Here is a 27,159-nt window from a genome sequence, read left to right on the forward strand (position 1 = left end):
GGACAAGGTATTATAGAACCTTAAAACAATATTTTTATAAAATAAAAAAGGGGAAGTTATATCCCCAAACATCACAAATTTATTTAAATCGTGTTCTTTTTATTTTAAAGTTTTAAACTTGGATGTCAAGGAACTCTCTGCTGAATGCTTATGGCACCCTACAACTAGGCACACCTAGGCCTAAGTGAAGTGGAAGAATCCACTTCCTGGCATATGTCATGATCCTGATCAGGTACTAATATGGGGAAGAGGGCATGTTTGTGTTTTTCCTTGCAGGATGCTGAAGGAGCATGGTGGCTGCCAGAGCCATTGGTGAGACATGCTGATGCTGGCAAAGAATGATGCTCTAAAGTTAAAAGCAAATGTTGGTATATGATCTTAACTCCAATAACAAATAGTCAAGCCCTGACCACTCACACAGGTCTTTAATAAGCTTTTTAAAATGTATAATGTTTTCATTTTATCTTATTTTATTTACTGTGTTTGAATCTTTTGCCTGCATGTATGTCTGTGCACCACATGCTTGCCTGGTGCACACAGAGGCACCAGAAAAGGACGGAAGTAGAGTTACAGATAGTTGTGAGCTACCAAGTAGGTACTGAAAAGTCAAACTTGAGTTCTCTATAAAGAGAAGCAGAGGGCTGGAGAGATGGCTCAGAGGTTAAGAGCACTGTCTGCTTTTCCAGAGGTCATGAGTTCAATTCCCAGCAACCACATGGTGGCTCACAACCCTCTATAATGAGATCTGGTGCCCTCTTCTGGCCTGCACATGTACATGGAGGTGGAATGCTGTATACATAATAAATAATTTTTTTTTTTAAAAGAGCAGCCAATGTTCTTAACTGCAGAGTTGTAAATTGATGTCTATATGCAGGTGAGGGCTGGCACAAGTTAGGTCAAGGCCATGATTGAACAGTAAAAAATAAAGCAGGGACAAGGCTTTTATAAGGCAGGAGAGAGGGAGAAGGAAGGAGAATCAAGATGGAGACAGAGAAAGATGACCCATATCTGGGTGGTCTTGAATTGCCAAGGTAGTTGGGATGAATTTCTGCAGGCAAATTTATCTTATCTAGGTGGGTGCTTTACATCCTTATCAATTGGTTGTGAGTTTATTGTGTGGATGTATTGTAGATGGAGAATTTAACATATAAATCTGATTGTTGGGTTGTAGTTTGTTGAGTCTTGATTTTAACCGGGTTGTTGGGAATTTATACCACAACTATTAGGAGGCAGATGTTGGGAATGTAAACAGAGTAAGACAGAGACAGAGAGTTATGAGAGGGTAGCCACCACTGAGAACAAGGAGTGGATGCTGGAAACGTGAGCAGAGTCCACAGTAAGAGAGCCCCGAGATAGGCAGTCTCTGTATGAAACTGGAACAGCTTGCAGCTCTCCAGAATGGTCCACAATGAGCTCATGCCCTTTTTTGTTTTTACTGCAACACAGAGTCAGCTCTCCAGGCTCATCTTTTGAGGATCTAGTTCTTGAGGATGAGGAAGAGGAGGAGGAAGATGAAGAAAAAGAGAAGGGAGAAGAAGAGGAGGAGGAAGAAAAAGAGGAAGAGAATAAGGGAGACGAGAAGGAGGAAGAAACCATCAAGGGCTACCAATATTGGATGAAAGTTATGAATCTAAAACTTAAAGATCACTGCAGATATTTAGGAGAAGAAAAGAATGCTAAGATAAAAGAATCGGGAAGAAAGCAAATGGAAAAAAGTAATTAATATCTTCAGATGAATAAAGCAATAAGCCTAATACTGTAATATTTAGGCATGGCTACAAAAGAGAGATTCTATGCATTTTAAAGAGCTTTCAGAACACAAAATTTGTTAGTGAAAATAAAGGTTCAATAGGTTTGGATGATAAAATTGAGAGAGATATAAGAAAATAGCTAACAATAATTCTAAAACAGGATTTTAACTACTGATCCATGAATGTTGGGCCCTACCTTGGTGTTTCCCTTCCCCCTCACTGAGCCTTTTAGCCTGCTATAGCAAGAAGTTGTTTACACCCTTGGCAGCTGCTCTTAGCCCCTGATTTGGGGCTGGGATTTTCCATGGCACCCTTCCTCCCCACTGAGCCTTCCAGTTTGTTGTTGTTTAAGAAGTTGTTTATGTCCCTGATTGGGCCCGGAACTTTCCACCACACAGACTTTTCCTGTTTTCCTGGTTGGGGGTTTTCACCTGCCTTGTTCTTTTCCATGGCTTTTGCCTCAGGTATATAAGGAGATCTCAGTAAAGCCTTGGTGGCACTCTCTGGAAATGGGTGACCCGTGTACGTGTTTTCTTTTTAATTCGCAGGCCCTCGCCAACTCGCCGACTCGCCGACTTGGGGTAACAGGTTAGCTATGCAGGCGTAGCTGACACAGGAAGTCTTAAAAAGACTTTCAAACAGAGACAATAAAAGGGAAGCTCTTACCACCACAGCAATGCAAGAGAACCTTCCAGAACTGAGGCTCTTTCAGGACTTATAGGCTGAAAGATCTAAAAAGAATGGCTAAGAAAAGACCTGAACAAAGACATATTGCTGTTAATTTTCAGAATATAAAGAATAAACAGAAATTCCTTAAAACTTTACAGAAAGCAGCAACAAAAACAAATTAGAAATTCTGCTTTTTAATAATCTCAAATCCAGAAAAAGTTCTCATTCAAAATTGATTATGTGTAGAGCGCTTGCCTAGGAAGCACAAGGCCCTGGGTTCGGTCCCCAGCTCCGAAAAAAAGAACCAAAAAAAAAAAATTGATTATGTGGGATAGGGAGATAGCTCAGGAGATGAAATGTTTGCTGTGCAAGTATGAAGAGCTGGCTTCAGACCCCCAGTACCCACATACAAGCCAAACCTGGCTACATGTACTGTAGCACTAGAATGAGAGGGCAGAGATAGGCAAATTCTGGAGGCCTGCTATCCAGTTAGCTTAACCCAAATGCTAAGCTTTAGATTCAGCAAGAGACTGTACCTCAAAAGTTAAGGTGGCGGAGACCTCTGACCTCTGACCTCTGACCCTCACCAGTGTTTGAATAATCAAGGGATATAGTTGGGTTAGTAGAGTGCTATCATGCACAAGTCCCTGTGTTTAATCCCCAGCACTTCATACACAGGGCATTGTGTTATGCATATGTCAGTATCAAACCTTAGGAGTTAGAGACAGTAAGAGACCCTATGGCCTTATAAAAGAAAGCATTTAATAAGGGGCTGGCTTACAGTTTCAGAGGATGAGTGCATAGCCATCATGGCAGGGAGCATGGTGGCAGGCATGACTGGTGCAATGACTGAGAGCTTACATATGATTTACAAGCATGAGGTAGAGAGAGGGTTGGGAGGGAGAGAGAGGAGGGAGGAGAGAGAGAGAGGGAGGAGAGAGAGAGAGAGAGAGAGAGAGAGAGAGAGAGAGAGAGAGAGAGAGAGAGAGAGAGACAGAGAGACAGAGAGAGACAGAGAGAGAGAGAGTGCGTCTTGCGGGCAAGCGCTGGGAACGGAATAGGCATTTGAATCTCTAAGACCCAACTGGGAATCAAACACTCAAATATATAAATGTGAGCCTCTGGGGCCCGTTCTCATTCAAACTACCACAGCTACTTAGTAAATTCCAGGCAAACCTGGGATACATGAGATCCTGCCTTGTGAAAAATTTAAAATTTAGTTTGTACTAAGCATACTTCAAGTAGGTGAAAGTAAAATGTGGCCAGTGGGATAGCATTTTCGAGAGCACAGAGAGAGGACATTTCCATAACACAGATGGCTTGATCAAATAGCACTATTTTATAGGATAACATCAACACAATATGGAAACTACTAATCATAAGGTAAAAGACTTATAAATCTGTCTTCACTAAACAATAAATGTCTAATAGTCAAAAGGTATCACTAGGAGAGGCGACATGAGCTACTGGTAAAGCATTCGCCTTGCATGAGCATTTGGGTGAAAGACAGAATATACAGCAGGTAAGTGCCATATGGCTTCAGTGTGTAGTAGACCAGCCTTCTAGGTCTGTGGAACAAGAAAGATTATGTATGCATATATGTCTCAGAATGAATCTCTACTGTTAACCAGTGCACTGTGATATAAATAATTCTAATATCAAGAAGAAAAGGACAGGGCTAGAGAGATGGCTCAGCAGTTAAGAGCACTGACTGCTCTTCCAGAGGTCCTGAGTTCAAATCCCAGCAACCACATGGTGGCTCACAACCATCTGTAATGGATCCGATGCCTTCTTCTGGTGTGTCTGAAGACAGCTACAGTGTACTTATTAATAAGTAAATAAATCTTTAAAAAAACAAAAAAGAAGAAAAGAAAAGGACAGATAGCATAGTATTACATCTAGGCCATCAGAGGCCATCTAAGATGGACCTTCCCTCATTTTTTGGACCCCAGGTCAAATTACTCTGCTAACAAGGGGAAAAAAATCACAATTGCCCCTTCCTTAAGATTTAAAATACTATATACAAATATGAAGTTATCACAGATGTTCTGAGGCCCATTAAGAAAACCTACTTCCGGGGTTGGGGATTTAGCTCAGTGGTAGAACGCTTGCCTAGAAAGCCAAGGCCCTGGGTTCGGTCCCCAGCTCTGAAGGGGAAAAAAAAAAAAAAAAAGAATTCTAGTGCTGGCCCTGGGTGGAGACACAACATTCTGATCTGCTCCGAAGATTAGAGCATTCCATCCAGCTGGGCCTGTCAATCATCTGGCCAGAGACCAACCCTCTGGAAGGTTATTTTCAGGAAGACATGTTAATCAGTTAATCAGATGGAAGGGATAATGGGATGCGGTCCCAGAAGCCCCTTTGCAGCCTGTTTCTCAACAGCACTGCCAAGCCTGCCTGTTTTTCTAACTCAAAACACTTCACTCTTTTCATTCTTTCTCTTTCCTCAAATATTGGCCAAAAGCTTAGCATGTTTTCCTTGACACACTGAGGGCTTTCTCCTCAATCTCTGAATCCCTCCCACGCTGCCATTCAGCTGCTTGCCAGCCTCCATTGCTAAACATGCCAGCTTTCTCTTCTCCAGTCTTTCCTCCAAGCAGCTGCCAGGATTTACCGTTTGCCTGCCCTATTATTTTCTCACAAACTTTCTTGAATTGTCCTCAAGTTTCCTTCCTAGTCTGTGCCTGAATTCAACTAGGAATCTATAAATGGAATCCCAATTTCCCTGGTAAAGTTTAATCAGTGTTCCCCGAAACGAAAATAGTACACACTGTGTGATTCGATTTATATGAAGTACGGTAACAGGCAAAACTTAACAGGAGCCAGACACCAAATTAAATGACAATGTTCACAATAGTGGAAAAACCCAACTCATTAAAAAATGTTTCCCCAAGTGTTACAGCTCTTTTAGAATTTGTCTAGCAGGTTTTCTGACTTCGGTCGGAAACCCAAAAAAAAAAAAAAAAAAAAATTTCCCCAAAATGGCTTCGGGTTCTGGAATATGCTAGCCCTGGAATTACCGTTGTAAAGATGAACTCTAACTTGTCCTTACCTTGTTGAAAGACTCCTGTTGGAGGGCTCCAGGGCTTCCAGACTGGGCCCCTATCTCTACAGCTCTGGTTGTCCTCCTCAACCTCTAACCTCGCCATATATATATATATATATATATATATATATATATATATATATATATATATATATATATTTTTTGGAGCTGAGGACCGAACCCAGGGCGTTGCGCTTGCTAGGCAAGCGCTCTACCACTGAGCTAAATCCCCAACCCAACCTCGCCATATTTAAAGTTTAAGTGAGCCCATTTCTGTTTTACAGCTACATCCCCACTGTGTAGAATGTTCTCCCAGGTCTCTCAGTGGGGCAGATTCATGAAACTCAAGAGACTGCTCCAGTACCGCCATCTCTGTGAAGCCCAGAGATTCTACCTTTCTCAAGGCAGAATCCATGTCTCTCTCCTCCCTGCCCACAGCCTTGTCTCCAGTGTACTTTTCACATTAAGCTACAGCTTCGCTGTGTGTGTCTCCACACTCCACCCATCAGGCCACTGGACTCTCTGTGTCCTAGAAATACTTCACGTGGAGACTATGGCTTCAGGGTCAGTCAGACTTAGGTTAGAATCTGATCTGTCACTTGGGGATTGTTCCAGTCTCAGTTTCTCTAGAAGGTGGCGGCGCGGGGCTCTGACAGGCACTGGGACCTGCCACCCACGGGGCCTGCCACTTTCTTAAGATTTAGGAATCATGTTGCCCATAGGTGAATTCTGGGGAATTCAGCCATCCTGAGATGCCCTCTGTTCTGCTAGTGAGTCCTTGAAGTGCATGCAGGCCAACCAAAATGATCTTAAACAAGAGGGCAAATTTGCTCGAACCGATCAATAAAGCAGATATTTTACATGACTACAGTTTTCTTAGCGCATAGGCTTGTGGTCTTGTCTGACTTTATATGGGTATTTCAATACACACCCTGTTTAAATGCTTTAGCAAAACAAAGAGAAGAAAACATTTTTTTAAAAAAATTACTTTAGTTTGTCACATTACAAAGATTGAGTTATTTATTGGTTTAAGTTTCATAGAATTCATGGCTTCATTTTTTTTTCTGAGTAAGAGCAGCTGTTTTCTTTGCAATGCTTTTTTGTTTTCTAAATAGAAAATGATTGATCTGTTTACAGGAATATTTAATTCTATCTGTGCCCTGGTTTCATCTGCTAACTGAGCTTCTCTGTTTTTTGTTTTTTGTTGTTGTTGCTGTTGTTCTGTTCTTGTTCTTATTCTTGTTTTGTGCCACAAGAAGAGAAAATCAATTTTCTATATTGGGTATCATCATGGCACAACTGGTCACCTGGAGGTGTCACATTAAGGAAACGGTCACTTGGTGACATCATGAAGTGTTACTGGCTTTCTGTTGTGGGCATCCAGGCTGCCCTGTCCAGCTGCACCCAGCATCCCTCATCAAGACTGGAACTGTGGTTTTCTGTGCCTAGATTTAGAAGTGAGAAGTGAGCACAAATCCATCATTTGACCTTTTCTCTTAAAACTTCGTAGAAATTTTAACTAAGGGCTCAAAAAAGTGAGTTTTATTAAATATCAAGGAAATGCTTAGCATTTTGACAAGTATATATAAAGTATAAATAATAGCCAAACTAAGGATGTCATGTGGGTAGAAGAACACTTTTGATTGAGGCTTGACGTTCTGAAAGGTTTTCATAGCAGGACCTCCACCTTTTCAACCAAAGAGAAAGCAAATCTTTCTCTTCATGACATCTGCGAATCTTTTATGCAGATGTTCCCATAATGACAACAGGAGCCACACGCTGGGACAGAACAAGATCTCAGAAATCCTGATGACAGAAGTCAGCGATGAGGTTTGGGACTATTTTGAAGGGTTTAGAGTAGTCATGTCTGAGGACTCCAGAACCCCTGATCCAGGAACTGAGACAGTCAAAATCATCGAGTCTCTGAATTCTGCTGCAGCGTTCTCTTGAGTGCGCTCAGAGAAAGTGGTGCCTTGTGTAGGAAGCGTCCACATGCACAAGCTTCCTTCTCACCACAAGAGAATGAGTTAGGGCGTAAGGGGAATGGAGCACTAAGTCGGTTTGTTTCAGGGCTTTGTCTTATTTTATTTGAACTCTAAGCAAAAGTTACTGCTGATTAGCACAGTTGATATGGGAAATGATGAAAAACAAACCCTTGGAACAAACACTTGCATTTTCATACACAGAGCTAACAGGGATTACTGATTTGTTTTAATATCCCCACTACAGAATTGAGTTGTCACTTAGCTTTATCCTAAACTTTTCCCTCGTTGTTATTACTTTTTTCCCCACCCCATCCCCCAGCTCCTCATCCATTCCTCTTCCCCCTGTCTCCAAGAGGATGTTCCTCCCTCCAGAGCCTCCCTACTCCCTTGAGCCTCAAGTCTCTCAAGGGTTAGGCACTTCCTCCACTGAGGCCAGACCTGGGCAGTCCTGTGCTGTACATGCGTCTTGGGGTTGGGGACCAGCTCATGTATGCCACCTGGTTGGTGGCTCAGTGTATGAGAGAGCTCAGGGGTCTGGGTTAGTTGAGACTGCTGGTCCTCCTATGGGATCACCCCTCCTCCTCAGCTTCTTCCAGCCTTTCCCTAATTCAACCACAGGGGTCCCCAACCTCAGGTGTAAGTATGTCTGTCTCAGTCAGCTCATTGTTGGGTCTCTCAGAAGACCACCATGCTAGGCTCCTGTCTTTAAGCACAAGAGAGCATCAGTAACAGTGTCAGACCTTGGAGCACCCCCTGAGATGGATCCCAAGTTGGGCTGAACATTGGACCATCTTTCCCTCAGTCTCTCCTCCATTTTTGTCCCTGGATTTCTTTTAGACGGGAACGATTCTGGGTCAGAGTTTTTGACTGTGGGATGGCAACCCCATCCCTCCACCTGATGCTGGAGGTAAATTGTACAAGTTGCCTTTCCCCACTGTTAGTCATTTCATCTAAGGTCCCTCCCTTTGAGTACTGAAAAGCTCTCAGCTCCCGGGGTTTCTGGTATTTTCTAGAGAGTCCTCCCACCTCCCACCCTGCCTCCAGGTTGCTGGCCCTCAGTACTTCTTTCCGATCTCCCCCATCGCATACCTGATCATATTCCCCCTTTCCCCTCTCCCTCCCCTATCCTACCTAGGTCCCTTCCTCCCTCTGCCTCCTATGATTATTTTCTTCTTCCTTCCAAGTGGGATTGAAGTATCCTCACTCGGGCCCTTCTGCTTGTTAACTTTCCTGAGTTCTGAGGATTATCTCCTAGGTATTCTGTACATTTTTGGCCAATATCCACTTATTAGTGAGCACACACAGTGCATGTCCTTTTGTGTCTCAGTTACCTCCGTCAGGATGATATTTCCTAGTTCCATCTATTTTCCTGCAAAACTCACGATATCCTGGTTCTTAATAACTGAATAGTATTTCATTGTATAAATGAACCACATTTTCTGTATCCATTTTTCTGTTGTGGGACATCTGGGTTGTTCCCAGCTTCTGGCTATCACAAATAAAGCTGCTATGAACATAGTGGAACGTGTGCCCCTGTGGAATGGTGTGTGAACAAGACTAGTATAGCTGGGTCTTCAGGTAGATCTATTTCCAATTTTCTGAGGAACCTCCAGACTTATCTCCAGAGTGGTTGTGCCAGTTTGCAATGTTCCTCTTTCTCCACGTCCTCACCAACATCTGCCGTCACCTGGGTTTTTTAATCTTAGCCATTCTGATTGGTGTAAGGTAGAATCTCAGGGTTGTTTTGATTTGCATTTCTCTGATGACTAAGAACTCTGAACATTTCTTTAAGTCCTTCTCAGTCATTCAAGATTCCCCTGTTGTGAACTGTCTAACTCTACAGCCCATTTTTTAATTGGGTTGTTGGATTTTTTGGAGGTTAGCGTCTTGTGTTCTTTATATATTTTAGATATTAACCCTCTATTGGATGTGCTACTGACTTTGTCTTTTGCCGTACAGAAGCTTTTCAGTCTCATAAAGTCCCATTTATCAATTCCTGGCCTGGGAGCCTGAGCCATTGGAGTTCTGTTTAGGAAATCCCTCCCACCCACACCTACCCAATCCCAGTGCGAATGGGTTCAAGGCTCGTTCCCACTTTCTCTTCTATTAGATTCAGTGTATCTGGTTTTATGTTGAGGTGTTTGATCCACTCAAACTTGAGCTTTGTGCAAGGTGACCAATATGGATCAACTTTTATTTTTCTACATACAGACTGCTAGTTAGATCAACACCATTTATTGAAGATGTTTTATTTTTTTTCCATTGTATATTTTTGGCTTTTTTGTCAAAGATCAAGTGACCATAAGTATATGAGTTTATTTCTAGGTCTTCAGTTCTAGTCCATTGATCTACCTGTCAGTCTCTGAACCAATACCATGAAGTTTTTAATCACTATTGTTCTATGATGGTGATTTCCCCAGAAGTTCTTTTGTTGGTAAGAATTATGTTTGCTATCCTGGATTTTTTCTTTTTCTATATGAAATTGGAAATTGCTCTTTCCATGTCTGTGAAGAATTGAGTTGGAATTTTGATGGGGATTGCACTGAATCTGTAGATCGCTTTTGGTAAAATGGCCATTTTACTATGTTAATCCTACCAATTCATGGACATGGGAGATCTCTCCATTTTCTGAGGTCTTCTTCAATTTCTTTCTCCAGAGACTTGATGTTCTTGTCATACAGATCTTTCACACCAAGATATTTTATATTATTTTTTTTTAATTCTTTTTTTCAGAGCTGGGGACCGAACCCAGGGCCTTGTGCTTCCTAGGCAAGCGCTCTACCACTGAGCTAAATCCCCAACCCCCTATTATTTATAACTATTGTGTAGGGTGTTTACTTTCTCAGCCCGTTTATAATTTATATAAAGGAAGACTACTGATTTTTTTGAGTGAATTTTATATACAGTCATATTACTGAAGCTATTTCTTAGCTGTAGAAGTTCTCTGGTAGAATTTTTGGGTCGCTTATGTATTCTATCATATCATCTTCTTTACCAATTTATTCCCCTTGATCTTCTTTTGCTGACTTATTGCTCAAGGTAGAATTTCAAGTACTATATTGAATAGATATGAGCAGCCTTGCCTTATCTCTGATTTTAATGAAATTGCTTCAAGTATCTTTCCATTTACTTTGATATTGGCTGTTACTTTGCTGTATATTGCTTTTATTATGTTTAGTAATGGGCCTTGAATTCATGATCTCTGCAATATGTTTAACATGAAGGGGTATTTGATTTTTTTTATTTTATTACAATTTTAATTTCCATTTACTTTTGGTTAAAAACATCTAAAGTATTTTAAGATCAAACTTTCTTTTTTAAAAAAAAAACCATACCTCTAATTTTTTTTATTAGATATATTTCTTTACTTACATTTCAAATGTTATTCCCTTTCCCAGTTTCCTGTCCATAAGCCCCCATACCCTATCCCTCCCCCATATGGGCATTACCCTCATCGATCCTCCTTACTGCCCCCCATATTCCCCTGCACTGGGGGTCCAACCTTGGCAGGACCAAGGGCTTCCCTTTCCACTGGTGCCCGAACAAGGCTATTCTCTGCTACATATGCAGTTGGAGCCCTGGGTCAGTCCATGTACAGACTTTTGGTAGTGGTTTAGTCCCTGGAAGCTCTGGCTGGTTGGCATTGTTATTCTTATGGAGTTGCAAGCTCCATCAGCTCTTTCATCCTTCCTCTAATTCCCCTCAAGGGGGTCCTGTTTTCAGTTCAGTGGTTTGCTGCTAGCATTGACCTCTGTATTGGACATGCTCTGGATATGTCTCTCCGAAGAGATCTATATCAGGTCCCTTTCAACATGCATTATTTAGCTTTATCAATCTTATCAAGTTTTGGTGGCTGTATATATATGGGCCACATGTGGAACAGGCTCTGAATGGCCTTTCTTTCAGTAGCTGCTCTAAACTTTGCTTCCATATCCCCTCCTATGGATATTTTTTCCTCTTTTAAGAAGTAGTGGGAGCATCCGCATTTTGGTCATCCTTCTTCTTGAGCTTCCTGTGGTCTGTGGATAGCATCTTGCATAGTTCCAGCTTTTGGGCTAATATCCACTTATCAATGACCGAATAACAAGTGTATTTTTCTGTGATTGGGTTACCTCACGCAGGATAATATTTTCTAGTTCATTCCATTTGCCTATGAATTTCATGAAGTCATTGTTTTTGATAGCTGAGCTCCATTGTGTAGATATACCACATTTTTTGAATCCATTCCTCTGTTGAAGGGCATCTGAGTTCTTCCAGCTTCTAGCTATTATAAATAAGACTGCTATGAACATAGTGGAGCAAAGTGTCTTTGTTGTATATTGGAGTATCTTTTGGGTTTTCTGAGGAACCTCCAGAGTGATTTCCAGAGTGGTTGTACCAGTTTGCAATCCCAACAACAAGGGAGGAGTGTTCCTCTTTCTCCACATCCTCGCCAGCATTTGCTGTCACCTGAGTTTTTGATCTTAGCCATTCTGAATGGTGTGAGGAGGAATCTCAGTTCAGTTGTTTTGATTTGCATTTCCCTGATGACTAAAGATGTTGAACATTTCTTTAGGTGCTTTTTGGCCATTCGATAATCCTCAGCCAAGAGTATTTTGTTTAGCTCTGTACCCCATTTTTAATAGGGTTATTTGGCTTTCTGGAGTCTAACTTCTTGAGTTCTTTGTATATTTTGGATATTAGCCCTCTATCAGATGTAGGATTGATTGGTGAAGATCTTTTCCCAATTTGTTGGTTGCTGTTTTGTCCTAATGACAGTGTCTTTTGCCTTACAGAAGCTTTGCAGTTTTATGAGATCCCATTTGTCAATTCTTGACCTTAGAGCATAAGTCACTGGCTTTTTCAGGAAATTTTCCCCAATACCCATGTGTTCTACACTCTTCCCCACTTTTTCTTCTATTAGTTTGAGTGTATCTGGTTTGATGTGGAGGTCCTTGATCCACTTGGACTTAAGCTATGTACAGGGTAATAAGAATGGATCAATTTGCATTCTTCTACATGCTGACCTCCAGTTGAACCAGCACCAATTGTTGAAAATGCTATCTTTCTTCCATTGGACATTTTTAGCTCCTTTGTCAAAGATCAAGTGACCATAGGTCTGTGGTTTCATTTCTGGGTCTTCAATTCTGTTCCACTGATCTATCTGCCTGTCTCTATACCAATACTGTACAGTTTTTATGAATATCGCTCTGTAATACTGCTTGAAGTCAGAGATGTGATTCTCCAAGAAGTTCTTTTATAGTTGAGGATAGTTTTAGCTATCCTGGGTTTTTGTTATTCCAAAGGAATTTGCAAATTGCTCTTTCTATCTCTATAAAAAATTGAGTAGGAATTTTGATGGGGATTGCATTGAATCTGTAGATTGCTTTTGGCAAAATGGTCATCTTTACTATATTAATCCTGCCAATACATGAGCATGGAAGATCTTTCCATCTTCTGAGATCTTCCTCAATTTCTTTCTTCAGAGACTTGAAGTTCTTGTCTTACAGATCTTTCACTTGCTTGGATAAAGTCACACCAAGATATTTTATATTGTTTGAGATTATTGTGAAGGGTATCATTTCCCTAATTTCTTTCTCAGCCTGTTTATCCTTTGAGTAGAGGAAGGCTACTGATTTGTTTGAATTAATTTTATACCCCGACACTTTGCTGAAGTTGTTTATCAGGTTAAGTAGTTCTCTGGTGGAACTTTTGGGGTCACTTAAGTACACTATCATATCATCTGCAAATAGCGATATTTTGATTTCTTCCCTTCCAATTTCTATCCCTTTGACCTCCTTTCGCTGTCTCATTGCTCTGGCTAGGACTTAGAGTACTATATTGAATAAGTAGGAAGAGAGTGGGCAGCCTTGTCTAGTCCCTGATTTTAGTGGAATTGCTTCAAGTTTCTCTCCATTTAGCTTGATGTTAGCTATTGGTTTGCTGTATATTGCTTTTACTATGTTTAGATATGAACCTTAAATTCCTGATCTTTTGAGGACTTTTATCATGAAGGGGTGTTGAATTTTGTCAAATGCTTTCTCACCACCTAATGAAATGATCATGTAGTTTTTCTCTTTGAGTTTGTTTATATAGTGGATTACCTTGATGAATTTTCATATATTAAACCGTCCCTGCATCCCTGGGATGAAGCCTACTTGATCATGATGGATGATCATTTTGATGTGTTCTTGGATTCGGTTTGCAAGAATTTTATTGAGTGTTTTTGTGTCAATATTAGTAAGGGAAATTGGTCTGATGTTCTCTTTCTTTGTTGGGTTTTTGTGTGGTTTTGATATAAGAGTAATTGTGGCTTCATAGAAGGAATTTGGTAGTGCTCCGTCTGTTTCTATTTTGTGGAATAGTTTGGAGAGTATTGGTATGAGGTCTTTTATGAAGGTCTGATAGAATTCTGCACTAAACCCATCTGGTCCTGGGCTGTTTTGATTGGGAGACTTTTAATAACTGCTTCTATATTTTTTTAGGGATCGTTCAGATGGTTTATTTGTTCCTGACTTAACTTTAGTACCTGATATCTGTGTAGAACATTGTCCATTTCCTCCAGATTTTCCAGTTTTGTTGAATATAGGCTTTTGTAGTAGGATCTGATGATTTTTTTAATTTACTCTGATTCTGATGTCTCCCTTTTCATTTCTGATTTTGTTAACGTGTATACACTCTCTGTGACCTCTGGTTAGTCTGGCTAACGGATTATCTATCTTGTTGGTTTTCTCAAAGAACCAGCTCCTGGTTTTGTTGATTCTTTGTCTAGTCCTTTTTGTTTCTACTTGGTTGATTTCAACCCTGAGTTTGACTATTTCTTGCCTTCTACTCCTCTTGGGTTTATTTATTTCTTTTCGTTCTAGAACTTTTAGGTGTGCTGTCAAGCTGCTGTCATATGCTCTCTCCTGTTTCTTTTTGCAGGCACTCAGAACTATGTGAGTTAGCACTGCTTTCCTCTTAGCACTGCTTTCATTGTGTCCCATAAGTTTGGGAATGTTGTATCTTCATTTTCATTAAATTCTAAGAAGTTTTTAATTTCTTTTCCTTATTTCTTCTTTGACCAAGTTGTCATTGGGTAGAGTATTGTTCAACTTCCATGTATATGTGGGTTTCCTGTAATTATTGTTGTTATTGAAGACCAGTCTTAGCGTGTGGTGATCTGATAGGATGCATGGGATTATTTCTGTCTTCCTGCATCTGTTGAGGCCTGTTTTGTGACCGATTATATGGTCAATTTTGGAGAAGGAACCATGAGGTGTTGAGAAGAAGGTATATCCTTTTGATTTAGGATGAAATTTCTATAAATATTTGTTAAGTCCATTTGGTTCATAACTTCTGTTAGTTTCTCTATGTCTCTGTTTAATTTCTGCTTCTATGATCTGTCCATTGATGAGAGTGGGGTGTTGAAATCTCCTACTATTATTGTGTGAGGTGCAATGTGTCCTTTGAGCTTTAGTAATATTTCTTTTATGAATGTAGATGTCCTTGCATTTGGAGCATAGATATTTAGGATTGAAGTTCATCTTGGTGGATTTTTCCTTTGATGAATATGACGTGTCCTTCCTTATCTTTTTTAATGACTTTTGGTTGAAAGTCAATTTTATTTGATATTAGAATGGCAACTCCAGCTTGTTTCTTTGGGCCATTTGCTTGGAAAGCTGTTTTCCAGCCATTTATTCTGAGGTATTATCTGTCTTTGTATCTGAGGTATGTTTCCTGCATGCAGCAAAATGCTGGGTACTCTGTACATATCCAGTCTGTTAGTCTATTTCTTTTTATTGGGGAATTGAGTTTGTTGATATTGGGAGATACCAAGGAATAGTGATTGTTGCTTCTTGTTATTTTCATTGTTAGAGGTGAAATTATGTTTGTTTTTCTCTCTTTTGGTTACATTGCAAGGAAATTATATTCTTCCTTTCTGTATGGTATAGTTTCTCTCCTTGTGTTGGAGTTTCCCATCTATTATCCTTTGTAGGGCTGGATTTATAGAAAGATATTGTATAAATTTGGTTTTGTCATGGAATATCTTGGTTTCTCCATCTATCTTAATTGAGAGTTTTGCTGGGTACAATAACTTGGGCTGGCATTTGTGTTCTCTTAGGGTCTGTAGGACATCTGTCCAGGATCTTCTGGCTTTCATATTCTCTGTAGAGAAGTCTGGTGTAATTCCTATAGGGCTGCCTTTATATGTCACTTGACCTTTTCCCCTTACTGATTTTAATATTCTTTCTTTATTTTGTGCAGTTGGTGTTTTGACTATTATGTGACAGGAGGAATTTATTTTCTGGTCCAATCTATTCTGAGTTCTGTAGGTTTCTTTTATGTTTATGGGCATCTCTTTCTTTAGGTTAGGGAAGTTTTCTTCTATAATTTTGTTGAATATATTTACTGGCCCTTTAAATTGGGAGTCTTCACTTTCTTCTATACCTGTTATCCTTAGGTTTGATCTTCTCATTGTGTCCTGGATTTTCTGTATGTTTTGGGCTAGGAGCTTTTTACATTTTATATTATCTTTAACAGTTGTGTCAGTGTTTTCTATTGTATCTTCTGCCCCTGAGATTCTCTCTTCTATCTCTTGTATTCTGTTGGTGATGCTTGTAGCTATGGCTCCTTGTCTCTTCCTTAGGTTTTCTATATCCAGAGTTGTCTCCCTTTGTGCTTTAATCATTTTTTTCTATTTCCATTTTCAATTCCTTCACTTGTTTGGTTGTGCTTTCCTGTAATTCTTTCAGGGATTTTTGTTTGTTTGTTTGTTTCCTCTCTAAGGGCTTCTACTTTTTTACTTGTGTTTTCCTGAATTTCTTTAAGGGAGTTCTTTATGTATTTCTTAAAGTACTCTATCATTATCAAAAAATGTGATTTTAAATCTAAATCTTGCTTTTCTGGTTTGTTTGGATATCCAGTGTTTTCTTTGATGGGAGAACTGGTTTCTGATGATGCCAAGTAGTCTTGGTTTCTGTTGCTTAGGTTCCTGTGCTTGCCTCTAGCTATTGGGTTGTCTCTGGTGTTTGCTTGTCTTCCTGTTTCTGAGAGTGACTTGACCCTGCTGTAGGCCTCTGTGTCAGCACTCCTGTAGAACTGTTTTCCTGTTTTCTTACAGCCTTTTGTGAGAACAGGTGCTCTGATTTCAAGTGTGTTGACACTCCTGGAGACTGTCTTTCAGCTCAAGGGGCGGGCAGGTATCAAAGGATCCTGCCCCTGATTGCTCCTAGGTCCTTTCACCCAGTGGGCACAGTTGGCACTATGTGATTCCCTCTTGGGTCTAGACTATGGGCAGAGGGTAGTTTCTTCTGACTTCTTAGGAGTGTCCACACTTCTGAGGGTCCAGCTCTCTCCCCCATGGGATTTGGGTGCAGGGTGTTATTTGGCCGGTTCAGTTTGGTCCTGGGCGGAGACCAGAACTGCGGTACCGGCAGCTGTCTGTTCCTATATCCCTGTGTCCAGAGGCACTGTGCAGTTGCCCCTTGGACTGGGCATGTGGGCAGAGGTGTACAGAGGTGGCAGTCTATCCTGCGGTCTCAGGATGTCTGCACTCCTGGGTGTTCAGCTTTCTTCCCCCAGGTTATCAGATTTTATTAAATACTTTTTCAGCATCTAATGAGATGATCATGTGATTTTTTTCTTTGAGTTTTTTTTATACAGTGGATTATGTTAATGGATTTTCATATATCTAACTAACCTTGCAACCCTGGGATGAAGATTACTTGATTGTGGTGAATGATGGTTTTGATGTGATGTTGGATTCAGTTTGCATGAATTTTATTGAGTATTTTTCCTTCAATATTTATAAGCAAAATTGGTCTGAAATTCTTTCTTTGTTGGATCTTTGTACGGTTTAGGTATCAGAGTAACACTGACTTAATAGAATGAATTAGGTAGTGTTTCTTCTTTCTATTTTATGGAATAATTTGAGGAGTGTTTGTATTAGCTCTTCTTTGAAGGTCTGATAGAATTCTGAGCTAAAGACATCTGACCCTGAATTTTTTGGTTGGCAAGTCTTTCTTCTATTTCCTTAGGGGATATGTGACTGTGTACATAGTTTACTTGAACTTTATTTAATTTTAGTACATGATATCTGCTTAGAAAATCATCCATTTCATCTAGATTTTCCAGTTTTGCTGATTATAGGCATTTGTAGTAGGATCTGATTTTTTTGAATTTCCTCAGTTTCCATTATATCTCCCTTTTTATTTCTGATTTTGTTAATTTATATATTATCTCTGTACACTTTAGTTAGTTTGGCAAAGGGTTTATCTATCTTGTTGATTTTCTTAAAGAACCGGCTTTTGGTCTTCTTGATTCCTGCAGTCTACTCCTCTTGGGTGTGTTTGTTTCTTTTTATTCCAGGGCTCTCAGGTATGCTGTTAAATTTGCTGTTGTAGAATCTCTCTGATTTCTTTACAAGGGCACTTAGGGATATGAATTTTCCTCTTAGCACAACTTTCATTGTGTCCCATAAGTTTGGGTATGCTGTGTCATCATTTTCATTGAATTCCAGGAAGACTTTAATTTCTTCCTTGACCAAATTATCATTTAGTAGAGAGTTGTTTGGTTTCCATGAGTATGTGGATTTTCTGTTTTTGTTGTTATTGAAGACCAGCCTTAGTCCATAGTGATCTGATAGGATGCATGGAATTATTTCAATCTTCTTGTATCTGTTGAAACTTGTTTTGTGACTGACTATATATTGACTATATAAGTCAATTTTGCAGAAGGTACCATGAGGTGCTGAGAAGTGGAATATATATGTGTGTGTGTGTGTGTGTGTGTGTGTGTGTGTGTGTGTGTGTGTGTTTAGTTTCTGTTTTAATGACCTGTCTATTGGTAAGAGTGGTTTATTGATGCTTCCTGTTATTATTGTGTGTGGTTCAATAACCTTTAGCAATGCTTGTTTTACAAATGTGGGTGCCCTTGCATTTGGCCCATAGATATAAGGAATTGAGACTTTCTCTTGGTGATATCTCTTTGATGAATATGATGTGTCCTTCCCCATCTCACATGAAAACTTTTGATTTAAAGTCTATCTTATTTTATTCAATGAGAACTCCCACTTGTTTCCTGGGACCATGTGGAAGTTGGAAGCCTGTTTTCTAGCCTTTTACTATGCAGTAGTATCTGTCTTTGTCAACGAGGTGTGTTTCTTATTTGCAGCAAAATGTAATGGATTCTGTTTGCATATTCAGTCTGTTAGCTTACGTCTTTTTATTGGGGAATTGAGTCTGTTGATATTGAGAGATATTAAAGACAAATTGATGTTAGTTCCTGTTTTGTTTGTTGTTGTAGGTGGCATTATGTGTATGTGACTCTCTCCTTTCAGTTTTGTTGTGAGATGATTAATTTCTTGGTTTTTCTTTGGTGTACATATCCTCCTTGTATTGGAGTTTTCCTTCCAGTATCCTCTGTAGGATTGGATTGGTATACAGATATTGTTTAAATTTGTTTTTTTCGGGGTTGGGGATTTGGCTCAGTGGTAGAGCGCTTGCCTAGCAAGCGCAAGGCCTTGGGTTCGGTCCCCAGCTCCGAAAAAAAAGAATAGAAAAAAAAATTTGTTTTTTTCATGGAATATTTTGGTGTCTCCATCTATCATGATTGAGAGTTTGGCAAGGTATAGTAGCCTGGGGTAGCATTTCTGTTCTTTTAGGGTCTGCATAACTTTGTCCCATCTCTTCTAGCTTTTGGAGTCTCAGTTGAGAAGCTTGGTGTGATTCTAATAGGTCTACCTTTGAATGTTAATTGGCCCTTTTCCCTTAACACTTTTAATATTCTTTCTTTGTTCTGTGCATTTAGTGTTTTGATTATGTGATGGGACGATTTTCTTTTCTAGTCCAATCTATTTGGAGTTCTGTAGGCTTCTTGTACAATTATTATTGCCATGTCTTTCTTTAGGTTGGGGAAGTCTTCTTTGATGATTTTGTTAAAGATGTGTTCTGGCTTTTTTGAGCTGGGAATCTTTGCTCTCTTCTATTCCTATTATTCTTAGGTTTGATCTTTTTATTGTGTACTGGATTTCCTTAATGGTTTGGGTTAGGAGTTTTTTTTTTTTTTTTTTTTTTTTTTTTAGATTTATTTATTTATTTTATGTACAGCATTCTGCCTGCATATGTGACTGCAGGCCAGAAGAGGGCACCAGATCTCATTACAGATGGTTGTGAGCCACCATGTGGTTGCTGGGAGTTGAACTCATGACCTCTGGAAGAGCAGTCAGTGCTCTTAACCGCTGAGCCATCTCTCCAGCCCGGGGTTAGGAGTTTTTTATGTTTTGTATTTTCTTTGAACGTTGTGTCAATATCTTCAAAGGGATCTTCTATGCCTGAGATCCTCTGCTCCATCTCCTGTGTTCTGTTGTTGGTGCTTGCATCTGTAGCTCCTGACCTCTAGGTTTTCCATTTCCAGGGTTGCCTCCATTTGTGATTTCTTTATTGTTTCTACTTCTGTGTTTAGGTCTTAGACTACTTTGTTCAATTCCTTCACCTGTTTGCGTTTTCCTGTATTTCTTTAAGGGGTATATTTGTTTCCTCTTTAAGGGCTTCTACCTAGTTTACCTGTGTTTTCCTGTATTTCTTTCAGTTAGTTATCCTCCTTAAAGAACTCTATTATCTTCATGAAATAAGATTTTTAAGTCAGCATCATGGTTTTCAGGTGTGTTGGGGTATCCAGGGCTTGTTGTGATGGGAAACCTGGGTTTCAATGATGCTAAAGGAAAATGGCTTTTGTTGTTTATGGTCTTGTGCTTGCCTCTTGCTGTTGTGGCAAAAAATAAAAAAGGGCAGAATGGTTCCCTCATGTTCCCTGGTGGTCTCACTAGTTCTGGCTCCAGTGGGCCACTGGAACTAGCGCTCATTCATCTCAGCGGCTCCACGTTGACCGCAAGTTCTTTCTGATCCAGGCGGTCCACAAGCTGTTCCAACCCTGCCAAGCTGCCTTGCCCTCCCTCACAGCTCTCTTACTGTGGATTCTGCTTACATTCCCATGATCTACCCCCTGGTCCCAGTGGTGGCTTCCCTCTCTTAACTCTCTGCTGCTGCTCTGTTTGCATTCCCAACATCCGCCCCCTAATAATTATGGTATAAACTCCCAACAACCTGTTAAAATCAAGACTCAACAAACTACAACCCAACAATCAGATTTATGTGTTAAATTCTCAATCCACAATACATCCACACAATAAACTCACAACCAATTGATAAGGATGTAAACCACCCACCTAGATAAGATAAATTTGCCTACAGAAATCCATTTCCAACTACCTTGGCAATTCAAGACCACCTGGATCTGGGTCACCCTTCTCTGTCTCCATCTTCATTCTCCTTCCTTCTCTCCCACCTTACAAAACCTTTGTCCCCGACTTATTTTTTCACTAATTACAGCTTTGACCTAACTTGTGCCAGTCCTCACCTGCATATAGACATCTGGTTATCTCTGGTATTAACTGGCTCGGGTGTTTCTGTCTAGAGTCTCCTATGTCCCTGAGTTGCTGCATGTCTCCAGAGTGACCTGTGGCCCTGGATACAGCAGATCTCCTGGGAGCCTTCAGACTGTGAGGTCTTCAGAGGGGCAGACAAGCTAATGATCTGTTGTCCTGGTGCAGCAGATCTCCTGGGAGGCGTCAGACTGTGGGGTCTGTAGAAGGGCAGACACGCTGATGATCTGCCCCAGCAGAAGGAGCAGGCCACCTTTGCTACATTTTTAAAACAATTTACAAATTTGTAAATTTTCACATTGTGATGTATAAGGTGTTCAAAAGGTGGGGGTTTTTTATTTTTTGGTTTTTGGGGGTGTTATGTTTTTTAGAAAGTGGGTTCCTTTCAGTGTGGCTTATTGCAAAAAAATTATATAAGGTAAAATAATTCATTGAGTTTTGATTTTGGCATACTACCATAAAGAAATTATAGCTATCTGACAGAAAAAAATCAGGAGAAATAAGCAATAAGATAACAGAGAATTATCAAAACTGTGATTATATGGTGTCAGAAAGACTCAGTAAAGTCCCATTTCCTTGTACATGCCCAGTGTTTGTGATTGCCATGGTTTCTGTAAGAGTCTTAGCAGAAGTCACAAGCTATGTGTTACAGGGATTATTAAAGGAAATCCTGCAAGAAGCTACCTGGATTGGGTTTTGGTTTTGGTTTTATTTTGGACTAAAGGCCAGAGCCTGTCCTAAGCACTGAGAGCTTGCTGTAGGGGAGGAACAAATCACATTTTTGTTGTCTTGAATTAGGTCAGAGGTCAGCATCTACCTATATTGCCTGAACTTGCAGCCTGTCAGTTCAAGATCTGTTTCGTGTCTCAGTGTTCCTGTTGATGTACATTTGAATTATTGGCTTTTAAAGACACTACTATACTATATCACCTTGTATGTTCTTTAGAACATTTGTGTTTCTATAACAGATATTTGAGGAAGTAGAAGAGCCAGGGTCGAAGATTGTGTGTATTTTGAACACATTGTGTATAGGAACTGACAACTGGCCTTCTGAAACAGATGCTCATATAGATGAGTGCCACGGTCCTTTAGGAATGCAGGAGGTTTATGATTTGGGAAAGTAAGGTGAATGGAATTTCTTCTCTTTAATTCCTTGTGTATGTGAAGATTCACAGACATAATTCTGTTCATGAATACATATTTGGAAAATCTTTCACAATGTAAATAAAGGTTTGTTTTATGAAATTTTCTGTGATATGTGTGTGTGTGTAATTTTTTAAAACTTTTTATTGATTCATTGTGAGTTTCACATCATGTATCCCAGTCCCATTCATCTCCCCCTGCCCTCATATCTGCCCTTTTAAAACACACATATGCAAGTGTACACACACACACGCACGCACGCACGCACGCACGCACGCACGTACCTAGAAAACATCTCTTTGTGGAAGCTGAAGTATGTCACAATATGTCCCACAATATATCCTTCTGTCCACACACCTTCACTTGCAAATATGTTCATTGCACTGAGTCACTGGTCTGGTTTAAGATCTCTGGCTTCTGGGGGTGGGGGGTGCATCACCTCTAAGTCTGTCCTATATTGGCAGACTACTGTCAGGGTCAGAAAATCCACACACATCCCTGGGTAGCTCACCCACACCCTGCCATTAGGACCAGCTCCACTGTGCTATCTGAGCTAGGCACAGGACCCACTCTTCTGAGGGCTGCACTGGTGAGAAATGAAGCCAACTTTCCAGAGTGCTACATTCAGTGAGGGATGGGTCCAGTTATGCACAGCCCCTACCCATCCACATGGTCTCTGATGGCTGCCCTAGCCAGGGACATCCCTGTGTTCTCTAGTAGTAATAATGAGCCATGGACACTGATTCCTCTTGCTATGTAACCATGGACTCAGATATGGCCCTCAGCAGCACCTCAGGCTGGGACCTCCCCATGAATGTGAGGATTTCTTTTAAGTACACATTTACAGATCAGTTTAATCAGGATCTTTATGAAGACGTAGTGTGTGTGTGTGTGTGTGTGTGTGTGTGTGTGTGTGTGTGTGTGTGTATTTAGCTAGGGTTTAAGCAGGAACTAAGACTGAAATAAAAGACAATATCAGGAGGCTCCTATGACTACACAGACAAGAGCTAACAGTATTTGAACTAAATTTCTGTTTGCATAAGCTGAAGGACAGGACAAGATAGTCTATATTGGGAGCTAGCTGGACAGTGGGAGCAAGAGAGGATAGGGAGGCAAATTCTCAGTGTTCCCTGCTGGAAACTGCCGTACAAAACACATGGTTAGGTGAATGGTCTTCTCATTTCTCTCCTATATATTATACAGTTTGTACAAAATAAGAAAATAAGTTCTGGAGGAGTTCTGAGCACTTGATGTTCTTGCAAAGAACCCAAGTTCATTTCCCTTTACCCACATTGTAACTAGTCACTCCAGAGCCAGGGAACCCAGACCTCTCTTCTGGCCTGCACAGGTCCCATACACATGTGGCATATACTTACATAGATATACATATACACATAAATAAAAACAGGAAAAGTAATTATAAAACATTCTAGAGTTTAAAGGTCCTCCATAATATTTTATTATATGTGGGCTACAGATAGACTTTCAATTAAAGTAAGAAGGATGACTTAGACATTCATTTGAGCAGGCCAAGTTCTCACAGAGACGCAGGCCAGCTAGAGTGACTGTATTCTCCCACACAGCAAAGCAGACCTGCAAAGCCTTTCATGGAGAAGAAACACCTGTCACAGCTTCTCTCATTTTCCAGAAGAGCAAGTTGGCTGGGGATGGAAGTCATTAAGCCTAGATCCTGCTCATTGCGGCTGCAGCATGCAACCCACTGGGGCATGAACAGCATGAATAAAGAAAATGCAAAGAGAAATGTAAAGTTAAAAGGAAATGCCCCTTGGACATTCTAACTGCTATAATGGAACCTTTAAAAGCCAGACGCAAGTACAAGCCAGAGGGAAGAACTCCCCAGGTTAGTGTAGTAAAAGGCAAGTCTTCACTAACTTCTCCCCTGCTAATCCCCTGGCTGGTTTTCCAGGCTTTCTTCATCCTCCTCTGCTGAGGCAATGGAACATCTCCTTGATATCCCTCTCCCTCTTGGTTTCCAGGACATTCCATGCCCCTGATTTATGTCCTACCTTCCTTGTAATCATCTTTCACGAGTACTTCTTTTCTTGCTGGTTTCTTAAAAGTTGATCTTTCTTCAAGTCCTCCTCTCTTTTGGTTTTACACTCTGGGTTATCTGATCCTCTCCTACATACAGGACAACTGCTTTCCCCCTCATCTGGCTATATAATAATCTGTAGGATATATCAAAGACACCTTGGTGTAAATGTACTCATGCATCACTGTGGTGGGGCACATTCTGAGAATGACACTATCATGCAGGTTCATCAATGCATAGCCATTGGAGTGTACATACTGGGATAGTATGGATCAATGCCTCAATACGACCTCTTAACGCAATCAAGAGATGCTGCTGACATAACACAGCATGGTGCTTCACAGAAAACATTTTAAAATGTAAGTATAGTCTAATGCAATACAGTACAGTACATCAATAATAGCCACTTATCTATAGATAATGTGTTACACATAGGTGAGTGCTATACTTCACACAACTGGCCACATAGTAGGTTTGTTTGTGATATCGCCATAATCACAGGTATTGTGCTACAGTGTTAAGAGTTCCATTGCTCAGACAGCTCTGACATCAGTAGCTAAAGAGGTATCTTTCAAATACTATATAATCCTAATGGGATCACCAACCTATAAAACCCATCACCAAACATCATTATAACACAATATTACTATGTTTTCACAGCTGACCTCATCTTTCCCTGGCCTTCAGCCTTTCTATTTTAGTGAATGATAACTACCATCCAACCATGGCTACCTTAGAATCTTTCATTTTGTCCTTCCTACCAACTGTAGCTACATCCAATCACAGAGATTTGTAATTCCCGGAGCATAATCATTATTTTCCTTGCAGACCACCATGATTATTTTATACTAGCTCTACTTCAAGTGCCTGTAGACTTTCTCTTCTAGACACTGCAGCCAGAGTGACTACCCTGGAACCTAAATAAAATGATGCTTTCTCCAGGGACTATTCTCTGACCACTTCCCTCACTCTTGAATGGGTTATATATGTGTTCTGAGACTCCCACAGACCTTTACCACAGTGTAGATAACCAACTGTTCATGTATGGAGAATACTGTCCTCATGATTTTTTAGAGGAAGCAGATATTGCTCAATTTTAGATCCTCAGTATATTGTAGAGTATATAGAATATGGTAAACACTCAAAAAAAACTTTTATTGGAAGGCACTTTCAGTCCACTAGACCAAGGGTTCTTAATTTTTTAAATATTATTTATTGTGGGGTCATGGCATAGGCTGCAGAGATCCAATCAGGTCATCAGGTTTGGCGACAAATACATTCAACTGCTGAGACATTTGGATGCCCCCTCCTTTCTAAGTAGGAATCTTGCTCTACCCCAACCCAAGATCATACCTTGCATTTAATAGAGTACCTTTTTCAGCCTTTGTAAATCTGAATACTCATATTTGGCTTTGTCCTTTAGTAAAATATAAGTCTTTTTTCAAGTACAAACCAGATGTGCTGTAAAATGTTCCTTAATTCCTCTTGGTCTGTTTCCTCATGATTAGTTTCTAGCCATGAAGTTTTAGCAGGAAAATTCAATAACTGATATTGGGGAGACTTTGTATGGAAGAAATGAGCCAAGACAGGAGACAGACAAGGAATGAGAGAAAACTAGGGGACTTAATGTCAGTGAGGAAACAGGTGATACGCATGATAGAAGTGATGGTCAGTCCTACTGACCACTGTAGAAGCTAAACAGGGTCTGACGCCACCCCCACTGCAGAACACTGGAGCGATTTCATAGCAATTCCTGTGGCTGATGGGACTAAAAAGCAATCCAGTATGTTAAAGAAGACATGAGAGATAAAAAAGTGGACACAACCAAGAACCTCAGTATCTTCATCAGAAGAACCTTAGAAAATCAGTCACCCTCCTCTTCTTTAACTGAAGTCCCAGAACAGATGGAGTTAACGCAGAAGTCAGGACCTTATGCACCAAGCCCCATGCACAATGCCACTGCCCACCCCTGGAAGTTTAATATCAGAGGAATAAGTAAATAAGAGGAAGAAATCCTGAAGATAAGGTCAGCAAAGTCAAAATCTTTCAATTAACTTCCTAAAATGTAAACTGGTCTCACCAGTCCTCAGCACTTACAGAACGAGCTGGGAAACCCTCAGTGATTCCCAGTCCCACTCTCTCTCAGTTTCAAGTCCCACACAACACCTCTTACTCTCATTTGCACCACAGCAGGAGCGACCTACCTTCTCCAGACCTACCTTCTTCTTTCTGTTCTTCTAAGTTACCCTCTGCACAAGCTGTTTTTCCCTGTCTGTCAAACAGTTCTTCATCCTTCAAAGGTCACTCTCTTCAATCTCTAATAGCAGTGGTTCTCAACTTTCCTAATGCTGCAGCCCTTAATATAGTTCCTCATGCTAGGCTAACCCCATCTATAAAACTATTTTGTTACTACTTCATAACCATAATTTTGCTACTGTTGTGAATTGCAATGTAAATGTCTGTTTTTTGATAGTCTTAAGTGACTGCAGGGAAAAGGTTGCTCAACTCCTGAGGAGGTTTCGACCCACAGGTTGGGAATCACTGTCCCAAACAGATCTTCTGTCTTTAAGCTGCTTCTTCTATCCTTTTGGGTCAAACTCTTCTGGGCCAGGAAAACCAATTTTTATTTGGAGCTGGCAGGTGCTACTTCAAAATCTATGCCTGCATCTGGAATTCATTTCCCTTTTGTAAACATTCGATCATATTCTCAAAAATTACCTCAAAGAACATGTGTTTCCTAAGTCAGAAGGATGTAAATATTTTCCTTATAATGCAATTAACAAAAACAAAAACAAAAAACAAAACTTAAGTACAAATCACTCGTTGCACATTAGTAACTTTTTTCATTGCGACTAAATATCTGTCAATCATAAGAGAAGACAGGTTTGTTTTAGCTAAGTGTTCAAGGGTACAGGGTTCAGGAGTTCACGTGAGTCTTGTCGAATAAGCAAGTGAAGAAAGGATGCTGGAACTCATCTGGCATTCTCCTTTCCTCTTTCACTCAGGGTAGGACCACAGCCCAGGCGATGGTGCCTCCTGCTTTCCAAGCAAGTCTGTCCTGCTCAGTTAACCCTCTCCTGGAACTTGCTCACAGGTACACCAAGGTGAGA

General features: G+C 40.4%; 1 protein-coding gene and 1 non-coding gene across 2 annotated transcripts in view; one reads left to right on the top strand and one right to left on the bottom strand.

Moving 5' to 3' along the window:
- Positions 1-27,159, bottom strand: part of Eml6 (EMAP like 6) — a 288,615-nt gene that overhangs the window by 250,537 nt on the left and 10,919 nt on the right. The window lies entirely within an intron of this gene.
- Positions 5,312-5,373, top strand: LOC116912933. The gene has a single exon (XR_004389503.1). It is a non-coding gene; the product is annotated as a U7 small nuclear RNA (small nuclear RNA).

This window comes from Rattus rattus, chromosome 11 (genome assembly GCF_011064425.1).
Source record: "Rattus rattus isolate New Zealand chromosome 11, Rrattus_CSIRO_v1, whole genome shotgun sequence".
Classification (NCBI taxonomy): Eukaryota; Metazoa; Chordata; class Mammalia; order Rodentia; family Muridae; genus Rattus; species Rattus rattus.